Below are 7,142 nucleotides of genomic sequence, written 5' to 3' on the forward strand. Positions count from 1 at the left end.
GACAGTAAGTGCCGCCTATGCAAAGAAGCTGAAGAAACAGTGGACCACCTGGTAAGCTGTTGCAAGAAGATCGCACAGACTGACTACAAGCAGCGGCATGACAAAGTAGCAACAATGGTGCATTGGAAGATCTGCAAAAAATATCATTTGCCTGTAAGCAAAAACTGGTGGGATCATAAAATAGAGAAAGTCATAGAAAATGATAAAATTAAACTGCTCTGGGACTTCAGAATTCAAACAGACAAGCACCTGCAACATAACACCCCAGACTTAACAATTGTCGATAAGAAAGACAAAAAAGTCTGGATAGTGGACGTGGCAGTGCCTGGAGACAGCAGAATAGAAGAGAAAGAACTGGAGAAGATAACAAAATACAAAGACCTACAAATAGAAATAGAAAGACTGTGGCAAAAGCAAGCAAGGGTAGTACCAATAGTCATAGGCTCCTTGGGTGCAATCCCAAAACAACTGGAGCACCACTTGAACACCATCATCGGCATTGACAAATTTGCTATTAGTCAATTGCAAAAGGCGGCCTTACTAGGAACTGCTTCCATCCTGCGACGATATCTGTAATACCATCAAATATCCACATCTGCCTATCCCAGGTCCTGGGTAAGGACTCGATAGGTAGACAAAATGCCAAATCCAGTCTGAACATCTGGCTGACTGTGTGATGATCCATAATAATAATGAGGAGGAGGAGAAGGTGGATAATAATAATGCTGATGATGGTGAGGGTGCTGGTACTGATGACGGTAATAATAATAATAATAATGATAATAATAATAATAATGATGATGATGATGATGATGATAGTGGTGATGGTAATAATAATATAATAATAATAATAGTAATAATAATGAGGAGGAGGAGAAGGATAATAATGATGATGATGGTGGTGGTGGTGCTGGTAATAATAATAGTAATGCTGATGATGGTGATGTTAATAATAATAATAGATAATGATAATGATGATAGAAGAATTGGAAGGGGCCTTGGAGGTCCCTTTTCCTCTGTAGAGTACTTTTGATAGGTAACAACAACAATAATAATAGAGTTGGAAGGGACCTTGGAGGTCATCTAGTCCAACCCCTGCTCAGGCAGGAAACCCTACACCATTTCAGGCAAAATAATCCCTATTTTAGATCCAAAAGGACGCCACGCAACCGAATGCCTGACCATTTTCCACGCTTACGACCATTGCAGCACGTGATGAAAGTCCGGACGCTTGGCAAGGGGCTCATATTTACGACGGTTTCAGGGCCATCGGATCCCTTTTTCGACCTTCTGACCAGCAAAGTGACTGAATGACCAGGTCCCTGAGTGATCCACTCAAGAGCTCAGTAACAAAGGTCGTAAAATGGGGCAAAATCCACTTAACCGTCTCGCTTAGGAACAGAAATGTGGGGCTCCATTGTGGTCGTAAGTCGAGGACCAGTTTTGCTCTCTGCAAGGTTGATGGTTTAGATCTGGCCCTGAAGTGTGGGTACCAGACCCGGTAGAGCCTCCAGCACAAAGCCCTCTCTACCTTGACCCAGTAGAGCAGTGGTTCTCAACCTTTCTAATGCCGTGACCCCATAATACAGTTCCCCATGTTGTGGTGACCCCCAACCACTTATACATCACCGGGTGCCAGGGGCATGGCCAAAGAAAAGGGGGAAAAAAATGGCGGACAGCCTTGTTTGGCGACTCCCGTGAAATGGTCGTTCGACCCCAAATGGGGTCCCGACCCACAGGTTGAGAACCACTGCAGTAGAGCCTCCAGCACAAAGCCCTCTCTACCTTGACCCACTAGAGCCTCCAGCACAAAGGCCTCTCTACCTTGACCTGGCAGAGCCTCCAACACTAAGCTCTATCAATCTTTACCTGGTAGAGCCTCCAGCACAAAGCCCTCTCTACCTTTAGAGCCTCCAGCACAAAGCCCTCTCTACCGTGACCTGGCAGAGCCTCCAACACAAAGCTCTATCTATCTTTACCTGGTAGAGCCTCCAGCACAAAGCCCTCTCTACCTTTAGAGCCTCCAGCACAAAGCCCTCTCTACCGTGACCTGGCAGAGCCTCCAACACAAAGCTCTATCTATCTTTACCTGGTAGAGCCTCCAGCACAAAGCCCTCTCTACTTTAGAGCCTCCAGCACAAAGCCCTCTCTACCTTGACCTGGCAGAGCCTCCAAGACTAAGCTCTATCTATCTTTACCCGGCAGAGCCTCCAGCACAAAGCCCTCTCTACTTGAAGCCAAGGCCGAAGCTTGCATCACCCTCTGCCTCTTCCAAAGACCTTTTGCACGCAAGGAATCCAACCCGGCTGTAGGGAAGGCAAAGCCCGCGCCCGTCCTGGGGCAGCTGGCAGGGACTCAAGCATGCCGGTTCCCCTGGCTACGTTGCCGTCACCGCCGGGATCAGGACACCCTTTAACCTTTTTGCTCTTTCCGTGTGGGGGGGGGAGGCTGGTTAGGCAGCCCCTCTTCATCCCCTTCTGGGGGGGGGGGGAAACCCGATCTCCGAGCTAAATCGAGCCCCACTGCCAGGCGGCTCGGTGGGCATTGCCAAACGCCCGGCTCTTACCTGCAAGCCCAATTGCCAGCGCTCCATAACGCAGGTCACACCTTGCCCGGAGGGGAGAGACAGATGTGACCGTCCTTCTGCCATCCCTGTGGGCTGGGGGGGGGGGATGCTGGGCTTTACCCCTCCACCCACCCACCCCGTCCAGAGAGCAGATTTGAGGATCCGAGGAGGTGTGAGAGCCAGTCAGCAACACTGCTGGCTGGCGAGCGATAATGCCACCAGCTCCGGCTAAAAAAAGCCCACGTCCTTCCTCTGCCAGCACATTGCTTTGCTGGAGCGTCTGGGGTCTCGGACACCCGCACGACTCCGGCTTGGGTGTTTTTTTCCTTTCCTGCGGTGAACACACAACACAGCTGCGCTTTTGGCACCCCGCCGGGGTCATATGGAGCCCGGGCGATGCCAAGGGGCAGGAAAAGCAGTGTGGAGAGCCGGGAGGCGACCGTTCTCAGAAGCTGGGTCCAAGATTGGGAAAATGGGGTTCAAGACACACACACACACACACAAACACACACACACTGCCAGGAGGGTCTCCGAAGGAAGCGACGGTCGTGGAGAAGAACACGGGTGGAGGGAGGGTGTCCTGGCCCAAACCGAAGGGAGAACCTCGGTTGTGCAAATATAGAACATCTATTCTAAAAGATATTCGTAGGTGTTGCTCAACCTTGCAACTCCGTGGACTTCAACTCCCAGAATCCCCCAGGCCAGCCAGCTGGGGAATGTCTTGAACTGTGCTTAGGGGGCAACTGATACAGGGAGTCCTCGGTTTATGACCACAACCGAGCCCCAAATTTCGGTGGCTAAGTGAGACCGGTTAAGTGAGCTTTGCCCCCTGCCTTGTCACCGTTGTTAAGATAATGACAGCAAGGGTTAAGCTAGGACAGGGGTAGGCAACCTTGGCTCTTTTATGACTCGTGGACTTCAACTCCCAGAATTCCTGAGCCAGCCATGCTGAGGGGAAAGGGAGAGGTTTCCAAGCTGAGCCATGTTGGCTCAGGAATTCTGGGAGTTGAAGTCCACGAGTCATGAGGGGGCCATAGTTCCCCCATGCTGGCTCAGGAATTCTGGGAGTTGAAGTCCACGAATCATGAGGGGGCCATAGTTCCCCCATGCTGGCTCAGGAATTCTGGGAGTTGAAGTCCACGAGTCATGAGGGGGCCATTGTTCCCCCATGCTGGCTCAGGAATTCTGGGAGTTGAAGTCCACGAGGGCCAAGTTTGAAGACCCCTGGTTTAAATATTTATATATTTAAATATTTTTTCCTCACAGTCACGTGATCAAAATTCAGACATTTAGGCAACCTTGGCTCTTTTATGACTGGTGGACTTCAACTCCCAGAATTCCTGAGCAAGCCATGCTGAGGGGAAAGGGAGAGATCCATGCTGGCTCAGGAATTCTGGGAGTTGTTGAAGTCCACCAGTCATGAGGGGGCCATAGTTCCCCCATGCTGGCTCAGCAATTCTGGGAGTTGAAGTCCACGAGTCATAAAAGAGCCCAGGTTGCCTACCCCTGAGCTAGGAGCACCGTTGTTAAGTGACTCTGGCTTGCGCCGTGGATTTTGCTTATCGGAAGGTCGCAAAAAGGAGATGGCGTGATCCCAGGGGATGTCGCGACCGTCATAAATGAGCCTAGCGTCCGAATTTTGATCGGACATGTAAGATAGATGTAACACGGGTAAGATGTAACATGGGTCCGAAATGGTATAGGGTTTCCTGCCTGAGCAGGGGGTTGGACTAGATGACCTCCAAGGCCCCTTCCAACTTTATTATTATTGATCATTGCACAGTCAGCCAGATGTTCAGACTGGATTTGGCATTTTTGTTTACCTATCGAGTCCTTACCCAGGACCTGGGATAGGCAGATGTGGATGTTTGATGGTATTACAGGTATCGTCATAGGATGGAAGCAGTTCCTAATAAGGCCGCCTTTTGCAATTGACTAATAGCGAATTTGTCAATGCCAATGGTGTTCAAGTGGTGCTCCAGTTGTTTTGGGATTGCACCCAAGGAGCCTATCACTATTGGTACTACCCTTGCTTGCCTTTGCCACAGTCTTTCTATTTCTATTTGTAGGTCTTTGTATTTTGTGATCTTCTCCAGTTCTTTCTCGTCTATTCTGCTGTCTCCAGGCACTGCCACGTCCACTATCCAGACTTTTTTGTCTTTCTTATCTATTATTATTATTATTATTACATCAACCTAGCTGTCAAGCAAAATCAAGCTTTTAATAGCGAGTGCCATACCAAGTGCACGAATCCAACAGGTGGTAAGGACATAGGGGAAGTCAGGTACCACACAAATTGTGTAGAACAGAGGTCCCCAACCTTTTGGGCATCAGGGACTGGTTTCGTGGAGAGAGGTTTTCCCGGGGATTGGAGAGCATGTGGTTTTGTGTGCTGCCTGCATCCCGCGGATGGAGCTTTGCTTGTTTGTGTGAACCGGTTGCTGGCATGCCGCGGCCCAGTACCAGTCCACGGACTGGGGGTTGGGGACCCCTGGTGTAGAAAGTAAACACAGGGTCAGCCCTAAAGGACTCAAATGTCTACACACCAATACACAGAGCACGAGCAACAAACAGGGTGAATGAGAAATTCAGGTAAATGAGGGCCGATGAGATATTGTCGCCATTACAGAAACTTGGTGCGACGAAACCCACAACTGGAACTCACAGCGAGGGATTTAAATTATTGAAAAGAAACAGACCCAATAAAAGAGGTGGAGTTGCTCTCTCTATGAGAAATAACAACATCTCTACAGAAATAGAGCACAACAATGAGGACAAGTGCCTTGAATGCATTGGGGTCAGTATCAATGGGGGGGGGGAGGAAAGGACACAAGTGTATACTCTATATCAGGGCTTTTCAACCAGTGGGACGGGTACCACCTGTGGTACATTGGCACCTGACAGGTGGGACGCGACCATCCTAGAAAAGTAGCGGGGGAGGGGAATGAGCTGAACCGGTGGCAGCACTGCACAAGCCTGAGCGAGAGACGGCTGGAGCTGCAGGGCTGTCAGGGCTGAGCGGAAGCGCCAGGATCAATCAGTGCCGCTTTCCAGCTATTCGGCGCTTCTTCAGGGTTATCAGGGCTCAGCGGAAGTGCCAGGATCAGCGCCAGGCTCCAGCTGGGGCTCGGTGCTGATCCTGGCGCTTCTGCTGAGCCCCAAAGAAGCGCCAATCAGCTGGAATGTTGCAGCATCTCCAGGGTCTTGTGATTTACATTCAGAGGCTTGGCAACCGATTCATATTTATGACGGTCAGTGTCCCGGGGCCATGTGAAGTGACCAAAACCTGCTGCAACCACCCAGCAGACAGGGGGAGAATAAAAACCAAACACCCCCCCACCCCACCCCCTCTGCCAATCCCCAACAGAAATGCTCACAACCATGAAAACCTCGGACAGGAGGAAGAATGCGGCCGGGCAGGCAGGCAGGTGTCTTGCTCGGCAGTGGCTTGGGGGGCACTTTTTTCAGTGCCATTGTAACTCCAAACAGTCACTAAGCGAACTGTTGTAAATTGAGGACTACCTGTACTTTATCACTTTTTTCCTTTGGGGGGGGAGTCATCAAGTTTTTGACACCTTGCTAGGCGATTGGTGGTCCTTGGATGTTGCCATATCCTAAAAGTGGCACAATGGGTGAAAAGGTTGAAAAGCCCTGCTCTATGTAGGCCACCCAGCCAGAGGAAAGAGACACACTTTTTGCTAGTCAGATAACTAAGGTATATAGGAAGCACACCATAATGGTGACGGGGGGCTTTAATTACCCTGACATCAACTGGCAGACAAACTCTGCACCAAGTGGAAGATCAAACAGGTGGCTGACAAACCTGGCAGACAACTTTGTCTCCCCCAAAGTAGAGAAGGGAACTAGGGCAGGGGTCCCCAACCTTTGGGGTACCAGGGACCAGTTCCACGGAGAGTTTTTTTCCACGGACCGGAGGCTGCGTGGTTTTGGGTGCTGCCTGCATCCCACGGATGGAGCTTTGCTTGTTTGGGTGGACCGGTTGCTGGCCTGCCACGGCCCAGTACCAGTCCATGGAGTGGGGGGGTTGGGGACCCCTGAACTAGGGGGATCAGCCATATTGGACTTAATTCTCACTAACAGAGATGAACTGATAGATAGAAGATGTTGAGGCTATAGGGCAGTGGTTCTCAACCTTTTTAATGCCGTGACCCCCAACCGGTCGTAAGTCGAGTACTCAACCAGTCATAAGTCGAGGACTACTCAACTGGTGCAGCACCGTTTGCAGAATGGGACTTTTGCAGGCTCAGCAGGGCAGAGACAGCCTGGACAATTCCTATTGGCTTTGGAAAGCCAATAGGATTAGACTCTATTCAAGAGAGTCTCTTCGATTGGCTTTCAAAAGCCAGTAGAATAAAAGGGAGTAGCACAGCTAAGGAAAAGGGGGGGGGGGAAATGGCGGACTGCGTTGTTTGGCGACCCCTGTGAAATGGTCGTTCGACCCCAAATGGCCTCCCGACCCACCGGTTGAGAACCACTGCTATAGGAACCTTTGTACGAAAGGCAAGAAGCTCAGAGAGCATCAAGGACCAACTCCAAACATTTTATTATTTTGGTA

General features: G+C 50.3%; 1 protein-coding gene across 1 annotated transcript in view; it reads right to left on the reverse strand.

The window, feature by feature from the left end:
• Positions 1–2,674, reverse strand: part of MYLK2 (myosin light chain kinase 2) — a 53,388-nt gene extending 50,714 nt beyond the window's left edge. Inside the window, exon 1 of the mRNA XM_039363863.1 lies at positions 2,567–2,674. The gene's annotated coding sequence lies outside the window, so the exon portion shown is untranslated. The remainder of the gene's footprint in view (positions 1–2,566) is intronic.
• Between the last annotated feature and the right edge of the window lie 4,468 nt (positions 2,675–7,142).

Source organism: Crotalus tigris, unplaced genomic scaffold (genome assembly GCF_016545835.1).
Source record: "Crotalus tigris isolate CLP2741 ecotype Arizona unplaced genomic scaffold, ASM1654583v1 scf7180000019601.482383, whole genome shotgun sequence".
Classification (NCBI taxonomy): Eukaryota; Metazoa; Chordata; class Lepidosauria; order Squamata; family Viperidae; genus Crotalus; species Crotalus tigris.